At 41.6% G+C, this 24430-nt stretch overlaps 1 pseudogene; it reads right to left on the reverse strand.

The window, feature by feature from the left end:
• Positions 1-2853: 2853 nt before the first annotated feature.
• Positions 2854-24390, reverse strand: LOC131309391 (clathrin heavy chain 2-like; annotated as a pseudogene).
• Between the last annotated feature and the right edge of the window lie 40 nt (positions 24391-24430).

Below are 24430 nucleotides of genomic sequence, written 5' to 3' on the forward strand. Positions count from 1 at the left end.
AATGAACGACTTATTAAAAGATTTCCAGGAAAAGAGCACGTGTTCCTTTGTATTGATGAAACAGCCAATCCAGCCAACCAAGGATTATACGTTGACTTTATGCACTCAGTATGTCCCCCTGGATTACCAGCCCACCAGCTTATCTTAAAGGAAAATTGTCCGGTCATAATGTTGCGGAACCTAGACCCTTCCAAAGGAATGTGCAATGGAACCAGATTAATCTGCAGGATATTCGACAAACATGTCATAATGGCTCAAATAGCAGTTGGAGAACACAAAGGAGACATTGTATTCATACCTTGTATACCGCTGCAACCATCTGATCCTAAACTTTATCCGATCCAGTTTACAAGGTGTCAATTTCCAATAAGGTTATGCTTTGCTATGACGATAAACAGAGCTCAGGGGCAAACATTAGATATTGTTGGCGTCAACCAACAGCAACCAGTGTTTTCCCACAGACAACTATACGTTGCTCTTTCCCGTGCCACCACGTCATCCAAAATAAAAGTTATATTAGATACATGTTATACTGAAAATAAAATAGTAACATCCACGAAAAATATCGTCTACAATGAGATACTAAACGAAGCCCATTCTAATCCAACAGAGATAGAAACCAGACATCTCTGTGGTAAGTAGACCTTTTTAAAACTTGTAAACACTTAGCATTGAATGCTTTTTCCGATTATCCATGTCTGCAATCATGCACAGGTGCATGATTAAATTATGTTCCACTACTATTATCTTTATTCATGCGACGTTACCAGCCAGCATAACTAACTAAATAAATCTATGTTTTGCAATAGTTGTCTACATTAATCAATAGATAAACAGTTAAAAACATAAATCTACTCAAATTCAGGTTCACACTGCTACATAAGCCATGGCAGACAGTCTGGATGATTAAGTATTTGGAAGAAGGGATGAATAAGTGGACGGTTCATGTAATGGTACTAGAAAAAGGTTATCCCAGAGTAACCACTACGCAGTCGGTCTACCAAAAAGTTGTGCTCATTGATTCTGAGGTCAGCATTGTAGTATAATGTTTGTCTTTTACAGATGCTAACACATTCTCAGTGGGTTAAAGCATCGAGAATTCCAATACATAGGGCACTAAAGTGCAGTGCACCATGTGGAATGCTGATATCGAAATCCTGAGACACTCTCAAGGTCTTTCACACCTACTCTATAAGCAATTCAAAAGTGGAAAACACTCCAGGAGAGTTCCGTGTATTTGACCATACTCTGCAATGGACTCTCAGATGCCGAACAACAATTGAGCAGATCTCCATGCCCGGGCTCAATGTTAGAGGTTTAAAATTCCAATTTGTACCGCTGAAAGATTTGAGCGAACATATTGGCAACGACCGAGGCTTCGGTATGATTAGATCTATAGCTATATATTAGCACCACTTTACATTGTCCAAAAATGAATTCAATATAATTTGTTACTTCTTGTAACAGATGCACTTTTTTCCATAATTAATGTTCCTCCTAAGCGGAAGGTGGGTGAGCGTATGTTGCAGCATATAACTATCATTGACCAAGGGTATGATGTACTCTACATCTTATTAGCATCACAAGGACAGTAGTTTTATGACTTCACATAAGATGTGCACTTTCGATTGTCTCAATATATCTTATCCAAACTTCCAAATGTCAAAACTTGTATGGAATGTGCAGTAAGGCGCCCACAACATTGCTGTTATGGGATCAATTCACAGATCATGAAGGAGAAGTGATGGCTAAACTTGCAGGGCCATTTCCTATTGTGCTGGGTACAAGGCTGAAAGTTAATAATTTCCAAGGTAACGAATCGCTGCTACTATTCTTAAAAAAAAAAAAAAAAATTACATACATACATACTAATGAAATTTAAATTAGATATAGATAAAGTATGACCATCTTGTTGCCAGGGCTCAAACTCTCAACAAAAGGCTTCTCTATTTTTACCTTCAACCCACCAATTCCTGAAGCTGACAAACTACACACCTGGTAAGAATTAAAGTTTACAAAGACCTAATATTCCCAATACCAAATCGAACTATTCCTTGCAGGAGTATGGAAAATTCAAAGGCAATCAGCAAATTGCCACTGCCAGAGAAGAATATAGGAGGTTCACCACCACGGTATGAATATAGGAGGTCGGTATGGTACACCACACAAAAGACAGTTCAACAAAGTTATTGAGCTTCCAACCATTGTTGAAAAGGTTATCAAAAAAAAAAAAAATTTGTTCAAAGAGGCTGTTTTACGGAATCATACAGATTTAACCAAAAAACAAACTGCAGCCAGAGTTTTGCCACCTGCAAGGTTGCTGACTTTACACAGAAGTTCTAGTACATGTCATGCTCAAAATGTAACAATGCCACAGATGCTACGCCCGATAGCCTATTCTGGTGCAACCATTGCACAGAACGAGTACCGCTGGTAGCAAAGTTAGTTCTAACTCAAAGGACTTGCTTTAAAAATTCATTGAAGAAGAGATAATATGATAACTACAAAAGACTGATCATAAAATTTCTTGCAACTTTGGAACAGCCTTAAATTCAATGTACAGCTATCGGACGACAAAGGGTCTATTGTTGCCACTGCCTTTCCACGCAAAGCCGCAGGAATGTTTGACATAACAGCTGACTATCTAAAGGAAAATATGCAACAGGTAACTTATGCTTCAAATGTTGCTAAAAATGTAAACATACATTACTTGCCTTTGGGACGATATAATTGTATATCTAAACGTAGGGTTTGCTGTCCTCTGCTGCAATTGAAAAGCTCTCCAAAGGTGTAGAATATGTTGTGCGAGTCAAAGCCTACCACTATCCGAATCGTAGGCTCCCAAATTGCGTGTTTTCCATCCACGAATATGATCTTGACAGCAATATTACGGCAAATAGCGGTGCTGAAAAGGCAGGTGGCTCTGCTTCCAAAACAGGCTCCACCCGGAAAAATAGCCGCTGGCAACTCTTCACGGACGATACTGACAACAGTTTTATGGATGATGATAATCTTCCACTCGCAGTTGCTTTTGGGAAGAAGAAGAAAGACTTGACTTCAAATGTTTACCAAGACTTTTGAGTGCGTTCAACTGGCACATTCAACTGGTTACCAAATATCCTAGATGATATCTAGCAACATACCAAGCAATAAAGAGACTGATCAATTGTGTGGCACACAGTCAATTGAATCACACTGTAGTTATTTTGTAAGATTGATGAAACAATCTATGAACTGCTTTATGGTAGCCAGTTTAGCTATTTAGTATAGCGTGAAGTCTTGAATCTCCGGAATAATCAACATTTATGTTTGCCTATCCTATGCCTAGATAAACATATAATTATTTGGTTTAAAAAGTCTTTGCATCATTCTGCATTGTTTAGAAAATCACCACAGAATAATTACATGTATACATAGAATATAGGAAAAACTTCATCTCCATGATGACTCTACCTGATATATCCAGTCTTCTGAAATGCATTTCAAATACACCTCTAAATGGCTAAATAATTCCACTTGGATTCCTACTCACCTCTTCATAATTCTTACCTTACCTAAACTCTACTACGCCTTCGCGACTCTACCACTATATTGGAATCATCTCCACTGGACCACCACCATCCACTCCTACAACGACCATCCACACAACACAAGCATTCAATGATGTGCCACCTATTATCCCTCACACTCCCACATCAACACTAGACACCCATTATGCGTCCCCACCCTCAAGAGTTTACTGTAAAAAGGCAAACACAGCCCTGGCTGAGCAAGAATGATAACTGAAATTTTAAAACAATCAAAGGCCACCATGCTGGAGGCAGCTTAGGTTTATATTTGCCTGGATAGCAATGCATGAATGGTTCATTCCTTGTTCTGGTTATAGGTGTCAAACGAAGTTGGAGTTCTTTGTTGGGTTTTACTAATGTCACGTTTAACTTTTGAAGCATTTGTATCATGAAGAGATACAAATGATGTAGAAAACTGCCTTGGTATTCGATGAAGTTCCTTTGCTACATAACATGTCAATCTAGGTACCAAATAACACGCAATTTTTGATATGTAGTCGGGGATTAACTTTTCCAGTTCCATAAAGTGGCAAGATCCTCTACAACTATGATCATTCCAACTATGAAATTCAGCCCAACACACTGAATCTTACCCCACGTTGTTGCCGACATCTTGATAAAGCTTTCCTTATTTTCAAATCATGAATTTCCACCATATAAAAACTAACCTTGTGAAGTCTTTGTTGTGTTTCTGGCTGCAGCAATTTACTATAGATATGACATCACTATAGTTTCCCTTGTTCTGACTGATAACTGGAAGTTGGAATACTGATTGTACTTGAAAATTTGCCAATATAGTATGCATTTTCCATCATTAAACCTGCAATTGTACACCTTGCCCATCTCAATACCAAACCAAAAGGACAACGAAAACCACTGCAATCAGCCACAATTCAATCAGAAATTGCAAATACAATAACAAATTGTACTGGGTAAACTTAGACGACACCTAAGGATGATTGAATAACATGCTGTACAATTCCAAAGACATAGGTCTATATACACATTAGTACAATGTTTATTCTATTGACTGAACATAGAGGAATGCAACAGTAGCTGACCTTGCAAGTTTACCAAAATGGTACACTTATTTCATCAAATCTAGGCAGCTAAGTGTAGTAGGCCGAACTAAACGGCTCGGACCATTGTATCAACAATCATCCTTCCGCGGCCTTCGGACTTCCGAAGCTCAGCAACGGCGAAGCTAATCCGAGCCACACAAGAAGCACGCTGACTCACCGACAGTGTTGACGATGGGTTGCACGCTCATCAGGGACGACTGACACCGAGCCAGTCACACAGATAATCGAACAAACACATCCCTTGCAGGATGTAACGCTCAGCGTTGTCGCTGAGCTGCAGAGAGCGGCAATGGCTCGGGGGGTTTTGAGTCCCCAGTAAATCCTTAACCGAGCCTGGAGTAACACGTGTAACACCACTCCAAGCAGTTACGCAACAGATAAGGATGAGAGCACGTGGGTGTGCCAGCTCATCACCAAAACGGTTACAAAATCCTAATCCTGACGTCAAAGTGATGTCGGCCGACGCGTGCAAGGCACATGTGCGTACTTGGAGAGCAAGCAAGGAAGACTCTATAAATACGCCTTGATGGCAGCCCTAGAGAGGTACATGCTTCTCCACCACAAAAACCCTAGTACTTCCCTTCTTGCTCTGGACATTTTCTCGTCCACACACCGGAGGGCCATTCCGGAGCTCCTCCGGTGTGGTCTCTAGTCGTGCTTCCTTGTGCAGGCTAGGTGGAAGCTAGGAGTCACTCTCACCCTCACTCAAACCACAATTCCAAAGGAAGCAAGCCGCGTTCATCGGAGCCCCACACTAAGCCTGCCTAATCTAAAACCAATACCCAAAAGACAGCTTATTGTTTATGCCTAAACTCATACTCAATAATTATCTTCACCTTATGTGTGTAGGTTCGTTTAGATAATTCAACAAGCATAAGGCGGACAAACCTTTGCCTCTTGATCATACCTGCCATGCTATATTATGCTTGTGGTCATAAAAAAAAAAATTTACCTGCCATAATCTATCTATAGAACCTGCAACATTGTAACCTCTCCCTGTGACCTCACCTTTCAGAAGGATTAAGTGTACTGATTGCTGTGCAGTGTACACAGTCCATGTACTATCTCCCACAAAATAAGCCTGCAAAATCAGACCACATAATTTTCTATCTTCCATTATCAAAGGCAATAAATGTAAATTTTTGCAGCAGAAAGACAGACATGTATCTACTGTTACGCATGTTGTGTATCTTTTCTTATCAGACTTGTGCTCGAAAGATTTGTTATCAGAGCACATGCTATCCCTTGGAGTTTCGCAGGTCATTCAAGCAATTAAACAAACACAAGGCAGGCAAGGGTAAAAAAAGACTTGCAATGCTTTAAAACTTCATTCATGCACGCTGCTCTTGAAGTAGCAGATACTTCAAGAAACATAAAAAGCCATTTCTAAATATATCTAGCTATTAAATCCATGTTCTCTGATACTTCATCTGTAACCAAGAACAATCAATACCTAGTTGTATCTAAAAGGGCAAAACGCAGGATGTAGTATACATGTATGCAAATGGAGTAACTTCCTCCAACCAAGTACAGAAAACTAAAGTACATACTTTCGAATTGCAATGATTGACATCTATAAATATTAACACAGTGTTTCTTACTCTGATGCATTACATACAATAAATGGAAAGATATGGGAGTACAACAAAACAATGTCCTTACATATATGGTATGAAATACTGATGGTACTTCCAAGATTTGCCATTACAAGTTTGGTCAGACATCAATCATACCAAAGCCAAGGTCATTCACGCATAACTATGTTCTTTGCCATTTTCAAGCATTTAATCACGACCGATTCCTCGAGTCCCAGTATTTGTTAGAATAAGCACTAACCAATGAGCACGAACCGACGTGGCCGCACGTCGGCCTTCCACTAGTTTTTATATCATGAACTCGGCAATGAGCTCGCCCGGTCGTTGAAACCTGACCCATAACTATTGACAATTGTAGGTGTAGGTACTTTATCTAGTCAATCGTCACCTGGGCATCGGTGAGAACAGGCTCAATGATCAACATCCTTAGGGGAACTCTTGCAGCTGAACGAAAAAACCGAGAAGGAAATGAAAGCCTTCTACGAGGATTTTTCTCGAAAAAGGCGCGAGAGGGGGGGGGGGCAGCCATAATAAAAGATTTTGAGGGACCGCCGCCGGACGGGCAGACCTCACATCTAAGGATCCAGAGTTTTTTTTTCGAGAAAAGGTCCCATCCTTCAATATCATGATTGGGACCCACTTCCAATTCCATCAAGGTTTTCTATCTACCGCCAAGGCATCACAACATTACATAAGTTCTCATTAACTTCACCAACAAAAAATACCAGTTCTAGTGTCCATTCACATAAAGGAAACTTCAACCTGTTTCTAGAGTAGAATATAGCCTTACCATTACATTCCCAAGCAAAAATATACATTTAATCAAAATGTAACCTTTAAGGGCTCTAAATTAGAGATAAGTCTTCCAATAACAAATAAATTAGTTCCACCACCAAGTCCATCAAAGCCTGTTCGTCCTCGTAGAACCTATAAGGTAGGGATGAGCATGATCGCCCACATATATTCTACTAGAAACTAAAAGATGCAAGTGAACATGTTTAAGAATTTGAATGCTTGCATCCTTATACCCCATTCCAGTAAATTGGAAATTCTACTTGCTCGACACAATTTATAATGAATATAATCAAGTCCACAAAAGATGAAATCAAAATCATCCAAATGTAAAACAAATCAAAATATTAAACTCAAGTAGGAGAAAATAAGAGCACATAAAATAAAACCTATGGCCTAATTTATCAAAGTTGTGTACCAATCCTAGGCGACTGATCTGGTCCTAATCATCCAAATTTATGGGCACCCAAAGGCCTATGGGGAACCTTATCCCGCCCAGGTTTACGGACTATACACCGAAGGATAGCCTCATTATCCATATGTTCCGGCTACACAACAAGTATAAAGTGGCCAAGTCGACCACCAATACATGGATCACTAGCCCAAATTTCCAGTGAATGCGAGCAACCAGTATCAAACACAAATCTTTAACTCTTGTTCAAAGATTAAGAACAATAAGTATAGATATTCAAGTGTCTTTACATTATCAACCTCACTCATAAATTAGGTCAAACAAGAGATAAGTCCACATCAAATATACATAAAAAAATACATGTGCTCTTCACAAAATACCAACAAATTGTCAAAGTACCCAAAACTAGTATCCATTATCAACCAAATAAACATAACCCAATCTACGGAACCACAAATTACTTGAGGTATAATGTTCCTAGTACACCCAATCTAACATTAATTCCATCAATTTCAATCCACAAGTAACATTTTCAGGTTTACACCATATTACTCAAATTAGGGCTTTTTCCATAGATCAACATACTACTTAAACACAAAAAATAATTGAATCTCAAACACACTAATTGCATTTTAAAGTAGCTAGTAGAAAACTCTACTCAAATGTTAGCACACCAAGAGAGATGAGTGAGATGATGTTGATGATTGAGAGCCCACAAGCTTTTGAGAATCCTTTGATCCCTCCAAGTTTTCTTGATGTAGAGACAAAATACCCAAGCAAGATGAAGGATGGAAGGTGATTTGGGGTTTGTTGTGTGTGTGTGTGTGTGTGTGAGAGAGAGAGAGAGAGAGAGAGAGAGACGACAAAATGAAAGTGCCGAAGAGAACAATAATTCTCTAGCGGCAATTGGTTGTAAATGTAAAAGTTACCCTCTCCCCCGCATGTCCATACTTCTTTTGCCCATATTTGCAAGTTGTATTTCTTTTCCCCTAATGGGGCATGTCCATACTTCTTTTGTTAGATCTTCTTATTTTTTTGGGTGTATACATAAAAGGATGTGATTTTGGCACTTCACTTTTAGTCAATACTCCACTTTTTGATTTGAAATCTCCCATGATTAAGACAAAAACTGGAATACCAGTGCCTAAAACTGGAGTGCCAAAATCAATTTTCTCTCTCTCGATCTATATGGAAATGATGATGCCAAGGCTAATTTAAAGGCATAAGTGGTTCACATAATTTGATGTAGGAAAATCGAGCTATACGGCAATCTAACAAATGTTGGTTATCCACTTTTCACTTTTGGTTGTGCCATGAAATATAAAACCAAATCTCTATGCCCCTAACGGAGTGCTATTTCTTCTCAGGATATTCGGAACAAGTATTCTCTTTTCAACAATGCGCATAGGGCGATGGATATAGGAGAAACTTTGGACGTTAAGCATCAAGATACTATTCTAAATGCCAATCTTGAGCACATTTGAAATGTGATGTTATGTTACACATGAGCATACATTTGTAATTTCTTGATTTGATGAAGAAAGCTGAACCTACTTGGAAGATACAACTAAAATTTCAGTATTTAAGAACGTGCACTATACTCACTACGTCTAAAACCCATTGAGCTATTGGGAATCATCGTAGAGAAGATATGGCATGAATGCATACATCACACCAGCAAAACATTGGTCACATAAAGTCATAAAAATCACTTATAGTTGATAATTCATCAAGAAAATAATCAATAAATAGTCAATCTTAACTACAAAACCAGATGATATGACACACAAGTACAAAACAATGTTGTGCCATGTTCGAAAGCATAATTAGGAGGCATAACAAGGCTTGGGATCATGTATCTACATTTGTTGTCCCTATCTTTCATCCCCAATTTTCTAAAGCTTCCATGTGTCCATAGAAAGATTTCAACCCTTGGTTAAAACCCACGCACATTCTCTTTCCCCTATTCTAGGTTCATCTCTGCAAAAATATTTCCTGGTAATTAATCTTTGCAATTTGATAACAACATCCACCGTTTTCCTCTTACTTCAATCGGATTCCAGAAAATCCTAACATAATCATTGGGTGGATGCATACATAACAATAGGATATAGATGATTGTGTATAGATGTATCTATGTCTGTATTCACATGGAAGAATTCTGAACATAACCAAAATATTGTTATGACAAACCAAATTCAACAACCAATTCCATTCAGGAAGCTGACCAAGAACAATTCCATAGGTTACCTTTTGATGGTCGCCCATGGGTCTGAAAGATTTCAACTCCAAGTGTTTGTGTTTATGAAAGTAAAATTTACATATTCTGAAGGTTGTTACTGGATTTTAGCTCTCGGCGTCGATGGTAATAGAGGAATTCTGATGGCCGCGTGCAGAGGCAAAATCAGAGAGCTGGGATTTCTTCCAAGGGTTGACGCCAAGAAGGAAGGTGGGTTCGGTTTTGTTGAGATGAGAGAGGGAATCGGGCATGATAGAGATAAGAGCAGGAATGTGATGGTGGGCTGATTTAGTGTCAAAATATGCCCAGCAAACAATCCCCATTGGAAAGTTAACGGAATATAACACTGGGTGCCCAATTTAAGGGGTATTGTAAACTATGGGAGTTTAATTGAAATAAAGTGAAGTTTAGGTGCATATGGGACATTTGGGTGAAAGTTAAGGGATCATTTTAAAATTTTCCCAAAAGTTTTCCACAGGTAAATAATGTCCACCAATGAAATTAGAATGTTCATTACAATTCGTCATGAACTTTCAGGAAAAATATAATAGTATTTGCCAGTATCTCTATTTTCATATTCCCCCTAAGTAACTCAGAGAATTGCTTCCCAATAAGGAACAAAAATGCCTCATAGTAAACTAAGCCTGATCATGATTTAGGCTTGCCATGTCAATCATGGAGTTGAAAAATACAGCTTAGGCGCCAATGTAATACACGAACTTAACAAAAGCGGAGCTTCTACGCATGCCGCTACGGTAACAAGGGAGTCTGCATCAAGGTTCATACCTGTTCAATGAAGTAAACAAGCAACCCCTCAGCAAGTTCGTGATCCCCAAATTGTGAGGCAATCTCCATGGAATCTTTGTGGTGATTGTCTTTTCTTTCTTTGATAATGCAGTAGACTGGCTTCCACATACCAGCTTTTCTGTAAATATAGGCAGCAACACACCTCATCTCCAAACGCTCGTGCTTCTCAATCTGCTCAAACAAAGCCACATAGGTCTGCGAAATCAGACTTCACAAACAGCGAAGAAGCATAAGTTACAAAGAGTTGCAACTACCTTTTGTGCCAGTCCAATCTGATTAAAGCTATCATGCAAGTCAATTGATTCTTGCAATCTGACAGTCTTCTTCCTCCACAAAAATCTCATTAAGAGCATCATTCACAGCAGTCACATTGTTGCTCTGAACAGCGACCATCTATGTAGCACCGACACTGACACTCTGACACGCGAATTTAAAAAAAAAATGGAGGACACAACACAATTTTAAAAGCATATATGTATACTATCACATGAAGAAAAAGTAAAACAATTAAGGTACTAATTGTAAATATGCAACACCACATATACATTACATTATAACCATCATCATATCATTCATAAAAGTATTTCGACTAAAAGCATTTGATCATTTGTGTGCCTTTTAACCAACAAACCATCATCTGTCACCCAAAAAATATGACTTCTCTAAGTTTTAATTAGATCCTACTATTTTTTTTTTTATCAACTCGACTTATTTTTCAAGTGTCTGAGAGTCCGGAGCATTTTAAAGTGTCCCCGGAGTGTCCCAATGGAAAACATTGATAAAAAAACTAGGACACTTGGAAATGAGTGTCGGACACGTGTCCGGATTGTGTCCGGAGAGTGTCAGTGTCCGACAAGTGTTCGACACCGATATGTGACCTCTGACGAAGTGTCCGTGCTACATAGGCGACCATGTATGGCTTCACAAGAAGCAAGTGACCAGCCTGAAACGCCAACAGGTGGAATTATCCAGCACAGAAATAGCAGGCTCCAAAGAGATGCACCATGTACTCAAGCACCTGGAAATGATACACAAGGAAAGAAAATTTGAAGCGTTTCCTTCAAACCAGCCGAAACAATTCTTTTTACTTGGAGGCACATGAAAAATTGGTAGATGTAGGGAGGTATTCCCAAACAGGTACAAAATAAGCCCGAGCACGATCAAAAAAGGGGTCAACGCGCTGTGGACCAGTGATATGAGAAGTCAATGGTCCAGAGAGGTTGTACGATTCTCGGTGCAATAACATGAGACGTTATTAGGACCAAATCCAAGGAACATGACATGAGATGCCACTGTTCATAGGAACTTGTTCGGCAAGAGAGAGCCGAACAAGAAGAGAGCTCCTTAGAAAGGATATGGTTCAAATTGTTTTCTTAGGACCGGTAACACGTGAAGTAACTGGTCCAGGCCGTCTGTTTGGCCATGAGATGGCCGAACAGAGAGAGAAGTCCTATTTGAGGGAACATTCTCGAAGGGTCCAGAATCACTGATATTCCGTTAAAGGATGAGATCCCAAAAATATAGGATCTAAGAAAGATACCCAACGAATATGGGATGTTCGGCTTGATATGGAAAAGAGTCCTACAAGGATTAAGGTAATGAACCGATAAAGGAAACGAGAATCCTTGATATCCTGGGATTCCTATACGAGTTAGGAATCCTAGGGCAACACGGATGCTTGGCCAGCAAGCATACGCAAATCTATAAATAAGAGGTAAACCTAGAGGTAAAAGGTACGCAATACACTGCACTCTATTTGCTTTCCTACTGATAATTAGGGTTTGATCACTAGTACGAAAGACTAACAAAGGCATCGGAGGGCCTTTGCCACGAGAGGCAAAGGTGCACTCACTCCTTGTCTGTTTTGCAGGATAAGGATTTCTTTGGCAAATTAGGGTTACGTTCAAGAGACACGTGAAGCCGCCGCACTCCAGTGCTGTACAAAGCACTACTTGAATTTGTCCGCCTACAATTGGCGCCATCTGTGGGAACGAAAGAGTTCCCTTTGAAATACGACCATGGTGGAAGTAGAGCCAGCAACGCCACACGACCCAAAGGATGTGTTAATTGGAGGAGGGGATAAGTCTCCACCCGGGGCTCCGAGAAAGCCCGAAGGAGGACACAAAAGGACCACGAGTAAGGGCCACCCCCTTACTATCCACGGCAACTCCAGAAATAGAGATGGAGAGACGGCATCGAAGTCCACGAGAAGGACTAAATCCCATCAAGGGGATGAATCGATTGCACACTCCAAAAGTGTATACCATAGCGAAGACGTTCTTGATAAGAAGAGACAAGAAATTGAGGAGTATGCTCGTTTGATCAAAAAACGAGAACATGAAATCAGAGAACTAGAGAGAATCAGAGAACATCCGGAGGACTCTGGACTATCTCGAAGAAATTCTAGAGGCAGTGAATACGCTTTGGTACAGTACCAAAAGGCTCCTTCACGAGGAAGGAGGAGCAGAAGCAGAAGTCTGACCCCGAGGCGACATAAAACTTCTCCACGAAAAGGGAGGAGCAGGATCCGAACACCCGAGCGAAGGAGGGTATCTCCAAGAAAGAGGAGAAGCAGAGGTCGGAGTTCTACCCCCGAAGAAGAAGGGAGTAGAAAACATCATAGGGACAGGTACGAGAGACCTGATTCCGATTGGGAACGAACTAGATCCAAGAAAGGACCAGAGGATGAAGCCATGACTGCACGGGAAGCAGCACGGAAAGCACTGCAGAATATAGCATCCTCCCCTTTTGCAAAAAAGTTACAGGAGGCTAGATTGCCGACCAGGGTAAAGCACGGGACATTCATCCTCTATGAGACAGATGCTGATCCCGTGGCCCATATACAGCATTACCAGCAAGCAATGTTTATGCATGAAGGGGATGATGCAATCATGTGCAAGATGTTCCCGTCGAGTTTGGGAAAGGTTGCTCTGTCCTGGTTCCACAAATTGGGCTCGCGCTCCATCCGAACATGGGTACAATTGGCCGAGAAATTCACTGCACGGTTCTTGACGAGCAGGAAAGCTCCCAAAACCTTTGAGAGTCTTTCTTTTATGAAACAAGGAGAGGACGAGCCGATCAGGACTTATGCAAAGAAGTACTGGGAAACCTTCAACGAAATTGAAGGATGTAGTGAAGAGTACGCAATAGCCACGTTCAAAACGGGTTTACCTGTTCGGGGGGAACTGCGTAAGTCTCTAAACATGAGTCCCGTGCAGACATTGGCAAAATTAATGGAGAGGATTGAGCAGCATGCCAGGAACGAGGATGACATCCTACGAGAGGATGGAAAGTTGGCCGCCGAGCAAGTAAAGGGGCCTACAAAGAAAGCTGACAAGCCAGAGCCCAAAACCTATCGTGAAAGGAAAGATTATGGGCAGGCGAAGAAAGAGCAGTACAAGGATAAACAAGCCCCGGATCCCAAGTCATTCTTTTCAATAAACACGGTTTGGAAAGAGCCCATTTACAGGATTCTTTATCGAATAAAGAATCAACCATACTTCAAATGGCCCCCAACTCTTGGTGGGAATAAAGATGCAAAACGTGCTACGAACCAACACTGCAGTTACCATAAGGATTGGGGTCACATGACAGAGGACTGTGAGATGTTTAAAAGACATCTTGATGATTTGGTCTCACGAGGTTACCTCAAAGAATTTATCCAAGAGGATTCCAAGGATAAAGACAAGGCAATGAAATTGGATTACGAACAGAATCCAAAAGGGATAATCCATATGATACATGGATTGGCCGAACCCTATACGAGAAATGAGGTGAGATTGCTTCAGAGACGAGTGAAACATGACCAGCATGTAATGCAGTTGGGGAAGAAAAGAGGTCGCAACGAAGGGGCAAGCAACGAGGGCATAGTTTTTACTGATGAAGATCTGGGAGGAGTCCAGGTACCTCACAATGATGCTTTGGTCATAACCCTACGAGTTGGGGAATATGATATGGAGAGAATCCTGGTGGATTCAGGGAGTTGCACCGAAGTGCTATACTATGATGCGTTCAAGAAACTGGGGCTCACACAAGAAGATTTGGTACAATCAGCAACTCCACTGGTCGGATTTGGAGCAGGAGCAGTTTGGCCATTAGGCAAGGTAACTCTGCCTGTTCGGGCTGGGACAGTGGTGCTACGAACCGACTTCTTAGTGGTGGATGTACCGTCTTCCTATAACGTGATTATAGGAAGGACATGGTTGCACAAGATGAGGGCAGTCTCTTCAACTTTCCATCAGATGGTAAAGTTCCCAGGGTCTAATGGGATTGAGCACATCAAAGGTAACCAAAAGATAGCTCAACAATGTTTGGTATCCATCATAAAAAGAGTCCATAATGCCCACCATGTTAATACTGTGGAAATTCCGGATCTGCCGACCATTGAGGATATTGGAAAAGACCCAACCGAGAGGGTAGTTGAGGATTTGAAGAAAACACCAATCAACGAGACTGATCCAGATAAGTATTTTCTAATTGGGGAATCACTGCCAGAAGAGGAAGAGAATGAACTGATTAGTTTGTTGAAAACCTATGTCGATGTATTTGCTTGGACACCAGAGGAGATGCCTGGGGTGAATGCAGATGTTATCTGCCATCACTTGAATATAGATCCACAGCATAAACCGGTCATTCAAAAGAAACGAAGGGCAGCCGTACAGCACGTTGACGCTGTAATTGAAGAAGTAGATCACTTGTTGGAAGCCAAGGCAATAAGGGAAGTTTATTATCCAGAGTGGCTATCAAATACTGTTGTCGTCAAGAAAAAGAACGGAAAATGGCGTGTATGTGTTGACTTCACAGATTTAAACAAGGCGTGTCCTAAAGACAGTTTTCCTCTTCCAAGGATTGACCAGTTGGTGGATGCAACAGCAGGATATGGACGGATGAGTTTTCTCGATCCATATCGAGGATACCATCAAATTGCAATGTTTAGGCCAGATCAGGAGAAGACGTCTTTTATTACACCACGAGGGTTGTACTGTTATAATGTCATGCCTTTTGGATTGAAGAATGCAGGGGCAACGTATCAGAGACTGGCGACCATCATGTTTAGAAAATTGCTTGGCAAAACTATGGAGGTCTACATAGATGACATGGTGGTAAAGAGTAAATCTGGGCAAGGCCATATTGCAGATTTGAGAGAAGCTTTCGAGATTTTGAGGAAATACAAGTTGAAACTCAACACCTCGAAGTGTGCGTTTGGAGTCGGCTCTGGAAAGTTTTTGGGCCATCTTGTAACTCTAAGGGGAATAGAGGCAAATCCCGACCAGATAAAGGCCTTACAAAATCTGGAAAGTCCTCGGACAACGAAAGAAGTCCAACGATTAACTGGGATGGCAGCAGCTCTTAATCGATTTATTAGCCGATCAAGTGACAAGTGCAGACCTTTCTTTCAGCTGTTAAAGAAAAGGGAAGGGTTCGAATGGGGAGCAGAATGTAAACAAGCCTTTCAGGATCTAAAGGGATATTTGGCCTCTCCTCCCCTTCTTTCGACTCCAGAAACAGGTGAGTCTCTGATTTTATATTTAGCTGTTTCTGAGCATGCTGTAAGTGCAGTACTTTTAGGGATAAGGGATCCGAGCAAATCCCAGTCTATTATGTGAGCAAAACTTTGTTAGATGCCGAAACAAGGTATTTGCCCCTCGAGAAATTGGTCCTAGCACTAAGGACAGCAACTAGAAAATTGCCACATTATTTCCAGAGCCATAAAGTTGTGGTTTACACTGAGTTCCCATTAAAATCATTGCTCCGAAAGGCAGATTTCTCGGGAAGGATCTCAACTTGGTCCGTTGAGTTGAGCCAATATGACATCGACTATCAGCCGCGCACAGCAATCAAAGGCCAGGTGTTGGCGGATTTTGTGGCAGAATTCTCACCTGCGGTTGCACCTCTGCCTCCTACGAGAAAGGAGTGTGAAGCAAAGTCTCCTGTAACGAAGAAACAGGCATTAGCCGAACAAGATCCCCTGGAATGGAAGCTGTTTGTTGATGGGTCAGCTTGCAACACCGGTTCAGGAATTGGAGTTGTGCTTTTACCCCCTGAAGGGTCAATGTTAGAATTATCTGTTCGGCTAGGGTTCAATGCATCAAATAATGTGGCAGAGTATGAGGCGCTTTTAGCTGGTTTGAGAAGTGCAAAAACCCTAAAAGCTGAACGAGTTAGGGTGTATTCTGATTCACAGCTCGTAGTCCATCAACTGTCCGGGCAATATGAAACCCGGAGCGAGAAGATGGCGGCATATGTACAGGTGACCAGAGATCTGCTCGATACCTTCAAAAGGGTGTATATTGAACAGATAAGTTCTGGAAAGAATGCTCATGCAGATTCATTGGCATGGTTAGCTGCAGCTGTGCCATCTGAGTTTAAAAGAAAAATAGCCGTAGAGTATTTAACTGAGCCGAGCATTGGCAGAAGTGTAGAGATGGTCTTGGACGTGAACCAAGGACCAAGTTGGATGGACCCAATAGTGGAGTTTTTATGAGATGAAGTACTCCCTTTGGACAAAAAGGAGGCACATAAAATCAGGACAAAATCTGCTCGGTTCTGGTTATCCCCAGAGGGAAAACTATATAGGAAGTCTTTTACAGGACCCTACTTGCTTTGTGTGCATCCTGAGATGGTGCAAAAGTTCCTCCACGAAATTCACGAGGGAACTTGTGGAAGCCATGCTGGTGGTCGGTCCATAGCCCACCGAGCAATCACCCAAGGGTATTGGTGGCCGTACATGCAAGAAGATGCTAAGGTGTACGTAAAAATTTGTGAGAAGTGTCAGAAATTTTCACCAATGATTCGAACACCAGCCAAGGACCTGGTGCCGCTGACAAGTCCCTGGCCGTTTGCTCAATGGGGAATGGACATAGTGGGTCCACTACACAAGGCAACTGGGAATCAAAAATTCCTATTAGTTGCAACAGATTACTTCACTAAGTGGATTGAGGCTGAGCCGTTGGCCAAGATTACTGAACCTATGATAGAAAGGTTTGTGTGGAAAAGCATCATAACTCGCTTTGGGGTACCCTATTCGTTGATTACAGACAATGGGTCGCAATTTCAGAAGAAATTCAAAACTTTCTGTGCCCAGTATGGGATAAGAAATTTTTATTCGACTCCAGCTTACCCTCAAAGCAACGGACAAGCAGAGGCTTCAAACAAAACAATCCTTGATGGGATTAAGAAACGTTTGGATAAAGCAAAGGGGAAATGGCCCGATGAATTGCCATTGGTCCTATGGGCATACCGAACAACGCCTAGGAGGTCTACGGGAGAGACCCCCTATTCATTAGCATATGGAACAGAGGCTGTTATTCCATTAGAAATAGGTCTGCCGACCAACAGGACCACTTTGGTTGAAAGTGGAGGAAATGACAGAGCCTTGAAGATTGAGTTAGACTTTGCCGAGGAACGACGAGAACGGGCCTTGGTGCACTTGGCCTCATACCAAGAGCAGCTCATCAACAGTTATAACAAGAATGTACACCCACGAGAGTTTGGTGTTGGAGACCTTGTGCTACGAAAAGTGCTCGGTAATACTAAAGTAGCTAATGAGGGAAAGCTAGGGGCAAATTGGGAAGGCCCATATCGGGTTACAGAAATCGCAGGCATTGGGGCTTATCGATTGGCAGACTTGGATGGGAACCCAGTGCCAAGACCTTGGAATGTCCATAATCTAAGAAAGTTTTTTATATGAACAAATTTTCTTTATGCACATCGTGATTGTGTGAGGGTTGCGAAAAACTCTCTTGTGTTTCAGTTTAGTTATTTTAGCTACAAGGGGTACGAGTAACGCCCTCTTGGGTTTCACAGTTTTTGAATGAAGTTATTCTCTTAGTATAAACTGCTGTTCTCTTGGTATTTGTTTTAAATACGAATTCCGACATTTGTTTTCCCTCATTCGTATTGGGGAGCAGGGTATGAGATATCCATTTCAGTACGTGATACTTAAACAGAACGCAAGTACGAAACACTTGTATGAAGTTCCAAAGTACGTGAAACTTAAAGTGTGAGAACACTTGTGTGGAAATTAAAAACAGAACCTTAAAACTGCATACGAATATATGCATAAAGTACGTGAAACTTTACAGCATACGAGTATATGCACAAACAGTCCACAGTATGAAGATATGCACAAACTTGGAAAGCATACGAATATATGCATAAAGTACGTGACACTTTAGCCGATTTAAAGAACGAAATACTTAAACATTTCGAAACCACCCATGATAGAATTGTGCTGTGGAACAAGTATCTTAACAGGAATAATTCCAAACACAGATATACAGAAAGGCAGAGCTCATTCATCTTCAGTAAGATCTTGCACAGAAGAAGGAGCAATTACAGGAGCTGCTGGTGCAATCACATCATCAGTGGTATTTTCATCTCCACGTTGACCATCACTGGCTTCCTTTTGGCCAAGATTGGTCATATCAATCTGAGGCTCCACTACAGAAACAGGTTGCTCAGCAGACACGTTCACCACCTGCTCATCAATCAATTCCTCTGCAATATCTTCCTCCTGACCAGCAGCACTGGGTAGTTCAATGTTGGTCCAGAGAGGAGATGATTCAGGAATCTCAGCTTTGGCAAGGCAAGCTGTCCAAGAGGCCACCCAGACTTGGTCTTGTATCCCAGGCATTTGGCTTGTGTAGCTTTCCGTGGCCACCTTGATTCCTTCATTATACCCCTTCTCTAGAGCAGCTTTGGCTTCCGTCTGGCTCGCTTCCAATTCTTTCAGAGTTTGATGTAAGCTATCCTCAGCTCCCTTCAGTTGTCCTTTAAGTCCATCAGCTTCTCCCAAAGCTTGGTTTCTTTCTCTCTCAAGCCTGATGATGGTGCGTTGAAGCTTGTTGTTCTCACCGACCAATTTGGCACGTTGGGGCTCAGATTGGCTAAGTTTTTGAGCCATGGCCACCATTTTTTGCATCACCTGGAAACATTCAACACAATTAAGCAAACGAAATGGTATACTATGGTTTATAAAGCAAAATTTCACCTTGGCATTGTGAGACATGAATGAGCTCAGAAGGTTGTCAGGAGAGCTTGCCACCTCCTTCTGCATATCTCCTGGCAGTAGAAAGGCTTGAGACAGGGCAAGGGCAGTGCCTTCTGACTCAACACTGTCCCGAGCAGTGATAGCACGGCTCCCGTGCGAGAATGTAGGAGCCCAGACAGGAGCAGGAGATGAAGAGGATGTTGGAGGTCTTTCTTGGGTTTCCTCCACTCGTTGACGTTTTTCACGGTGAAGGGCTTCAATCTCTTCAAGAGAAAATCCTGGGGGAGCACTTGTTTGAGTTTGGGGACGACGACCACGACCTTGAACATTTTGTCCCCGACCACGACCTCGACCACGAATGGTGAGGAGGCTGCCCAGGTCAATTGGCCGGTTCATCTCTGAAGTTGAGAGGGTATGATCACTGGAAGACGAATTGGATGAGGGACTAGAAGTTTCCTCAGCAAGAGGGATTGGTTCGTCAGGGATCGGAGGTGTCCGAGAACGCCTTTCTTCTTGTTCGGGAACTGGTCTTGAAGGACCAGCTACTGCAGGGTTATCAGCTGCTCGGGTTCGCCGATCAATAAACCCACCGTATGAAGCTTTGTAGCTGAGAAGTACTTGAGCTGCTCTTGCTCGGCCTGCAAGGTATGTCCCTTCACCGTTGAATGCGAGTGCTCGTCTGATATCAGCTACGTGAACTTGTGGGGTTATAATGTTATAACCACGGTTAATATTTGATGCTGAAACAAAGCATAAGCAATTAGAAGCACGAAAAAGCTTTTCCTATGAAATAGGACAAAACAAATGAAATTAAGGGAGAGCACTAACGTGGGCTCCCGAATATGTGAGGGGCATGAAAACCAATCACTTGGTCGTCCTCGTCTCTGGGTTCGAAGTTGCCCGTAACGATCAGAAAGTCGTCATCATCCCCTCGAGCAGAGTCAGGGAGTTCGAGAACGAGCTTCTTTCTAGAATCCCTACTCTTTAAATAATACGTAAGGGCGTCCCCAGTTCTGGAAATGCTATATAGATGATGGATATCATACAAGCCTAGAGAAGTCCCTAACATTTGGTTTAGGGTATTTATACCCATAACTACTCGGAAGAAATTAGCAGAAACCTGCATTGGCGAAAGCCTGTAATACGCTAAAACTTGGCGGAGTAGAGGGGCTAAGGGGAATCTAACTCCGCCTTCGACGACGGCTACTACTGGAATGTGAAGTGTGTCGAAATCGAAGCTTTCGCGAATGGCATCCTCAGGAGCCAAAACAGTAGCTACGTTGTCAGGAATCCCATATCGAGATCTAAAACTTGCCATGGTTTGAGGAGTATTACAGTGTCTACGGAATCTCCCCATTACCAGAAAAACTTTTGGGGTTCTTTGAAGTATAAAGAAAGAGGACGATAAAACCCTAAAACGAGATTGTAAACAATCCACTAGAGAAAGGGAGTTGTAAGAAGAAGACGTGATGACTTACGAGAATAGTCGATGGAATCCCTAGAGAGCAGAAAAGAAGAGGCCTTGAGACGATGAACAGAGCTTCAATGGCGGGGAAGAGCTTGAACCGTTTGTTTCCTGTAGAAGGAGTCTAAGAGAGAGATTGGGGTTTTTTAAAAAATGGGACGAAAACCCAAAAATACCCTAAAAGTAGGTGGCGTACGTGAAACGTCACCCCAGACGCCGTTTTGAGCGTTCCGTTTTCCCATAAACACGTCTGTTCGTATTTAATGAAACGCAATACGATGGTCGACGCGTGTAAAGGTTAGGGCTAAAAGCCTGTGACGGCCACGAGAAAAGATGGTTTTTTCTTAGCAACGTGATGCAACATTGCACCAATATGTGAAATAGGGTGCAGAAACAAAGTGAATTTGTTCGGTAAAAAGCTTTACTCGTCATCTGAGTAAAATATAAACGAGCAAAGCTGGGGAGCAATTGTAGGGAGGTATTCCCGAACAGGTACAAAATAAGCCCGAGCACGATCAAAAAAGGGGTCAACGCGCTGTGGACCAGTGATATGAGAAGTCAATGGTCCAGAGAGGTTGTACGATTCTCGGTGCAATAACATGAGACGTTATTAGGACCAAATCCAAGGAACATGACATGAGATGCCACTGTTCATAGGAACTTGTTCGGCAAGAGAGAGCCGAACAAGAAGAGAGCTCCTTAGAAAGGATATGGTTCAAATTGTTTTCTTAGGACCGGTAACACGTGAAGTAACTGGTCCAGGCCGTCTGTTCGGCCATGAGATGGCCGAACAGAGAGAGAAGTCCTATTTGAGGGAACATTCTCGAAGGGTCCAGAATCACTGATATTCCGTTAAAGGATGAGATCCCAAGAATATAGGATCTAAGAAAGATACCCAACGAATATGGGATGTTCGGCTTGATATGGAAAAGAGTCCTACAAGGATTAAGGTAATGAACCGATAAAGGAAACGAGAATCCTTGATATCCTGGGATTCCTATACGAGTTAGGAATCCTAGGGCAACACGGATGCTTGGCCAGCAAGCATACGCAAATCTATAAATAAGAGGTAAACCTAGAGGTAAAAGGTACGCAATACACTGCACTCTATTTACTTTCCTACTGATAATTAGGGTTTGATCACTAGTACGAAAGACTAACAAAGGCATCGGAGGGCCTTTGCCACGAGAGGCAAAGGTGCACTCACTCCTTGTCTGTTTTGCAAGATAAGGATTTCTTTGGCAAATTAGGGTTACGTTCAAGAGACACGTGAAGCCGCCGCACTCCAGTGCTGTACAAAGCACTACTTGAATTTGTCCGCCTACAGTAGAGTCCGTATTCCAACATTTCGACCAACGCATAGAAACCACACCAAAACATGTCGAAATTCTACTACTACGAGACATACCTAAAACTTGGTGCCACCTGTTATAAATATACAACAATGACATTTTCAAACATTCACAATTTTTTGACATTATTATTATTATTTTCCAGCTCCGTCTCCCAAACATTTGTAAAACATACCCAAAATTTTTTGTTTTCCCAGATAACTGAACCAAGATACGGAAATGAGATTTTGATTCTTGGTGATATGAATAGAAACATTTTCCAGGAGAATTACAAACCTTTCGCATTATTTCAACCACAGGTGTATGGTCCACGCAAAGTGCAAGTACGTTAAGCATATAACGTTTATAAGATCAGGATGCTCTTCCAAGTAGAAGTGTACAGCTTTGTAATACAGTTCAAAGTAAGCAACTTTGACTGCAACATCTTTGAACTTCATGTGGTCCCATGCACCTGGAGAATGATTCATGATGGTCGTGGCAGCATTATCAAACTCGTCGTACTGAATATATGAATATGTGAGTTCCTTTCAGGGTGGTTTGTTCATCGCAAGCTCGAATCAGCAGAGGAATGTTAAGGCAAGTTGAAAACAATTTGATATGCTCCATAAGCTTCTCATAGTGGTATCTAGCATATAGGACACCCAACTCAGTAAAGACACCCATATGAGCAGGTTCCAATCCCAAACCACTCTCCATGAGAGATATAAGTTCGTTGAAGCATTCTCTATTTTAATAATGTTCACTGACCTCCTCCAAGTCATCCACCTACAAATGTCTCCAAAACCACTAAATTTGGAGAAAAAATATAACAAATGGGAAAAATATAACAGGATGCGGCAAAATATACACTGAGCAACAAAATTTGTGCTAGGAAAAATATAACAGTTTGCATGAATAATGGTTATGCAAGCCAGCAAATGGGAAAAATATAGCAGAAGGCACCATTTCTATAACTTAAGACCAAAATCTTTTCAAATGGTTGAAGCTAGGACCCCGTCAAGTATTAATGAAGCAAATAAGGCGTTCTAAATTTTCAAACAAAAACTAACTTAAGAGTACAATATCCAACCTGAATGATAATGTTGAGGCCACATATTTGAGCTAAGCGGAACTCTTCTGCATCAACACAAGCAAAGCAAACTTCCTTCCATGTCTTTGAGCTGTTTGCTTTTCTTGCTGCATCAACAGCAGCTTGGAACTGCTTAAGCTTGACGAGTGTGCTAGCAAACTTGGCCCAGTTAGAAATAAAGGCAAGTATAATCTTTGCAGCCTCATACAGGCCTTCATCATACAAGCGGTCACCAACATTCGGAAGATTAGCAACATTAGGCATTAGGAAGAACTCCCCGACCTCACCCAACCTATCAATCTTTGCGTATGCATAAATGAGCTCACTGTCAACCCTTGGTTCCTTTGTCTTTATTCCTAACCATCAGAAGGTACTTCACCAAGTCATGATAAAGGCTTTCTTCCGTGATTCCCTTGCCTAGAAGACAAAAGTTGTAACAATGCCTTACATGCATACAAGGAGACATCACAGTGATTGTAACAAAAAAAGTTGCTTCCAATAAAATACCTCGTGGTTAGCCTTTTTTCTATTATGGACCTTCTCCTTCACAAAAATCCTGAGACAAAAAACCACAAGATAATCATACCTACTGACTTTTGTTTCGTCACATGGAAGATATAAGTTGCTTAATACTATTTAGTAAAATCACCTAGAAAGCGTCCTTTCGGTCTGCTGCTAACTCTATATACCATCTGCCACACAAGACCAAATTGTTGAAACGGACAATGGAAAACAATACCAGATGGTATCCTCTGAACATTTCAATTAGACATCACAATCATGAGCTCACAACCAAACTAATGCAGGAGGAGTGCATAACTCGGAAACTCCTGAAATGGAAAGGAAGCCGCCAAAGAGAGGCACAGCACCAACACATACTCATCAAACGTAGCATCAGGTATGAGGAAGAATCCACTCATCAAAGATATCATCCGAAAGGTTGTAACACATAAACCTATTGCACTAAGATAACCCCAAGTAGTGCTTAGTTTGCTTGATTCAAACTGAAGATACATCTTTGCTTTAGGTTGTACAATACAAACCTTAAAAAAGCCA

This window comes from Rhododendron vialii, chromosome 12a (assembly GCF_030253575.1).
Source record: "Rhododendron vialii isolate Sample 1 chromosome 12a, ASM3025357v1".
In the NCBI taxonomy this organism is placed as follows: domain Eukaryota; kingdom Viridiplantae; phylum Streptophyta; class Magnoliopsida; order Ericales; family Ericaceae; genus Rhododendron; species Rhododendron vialii.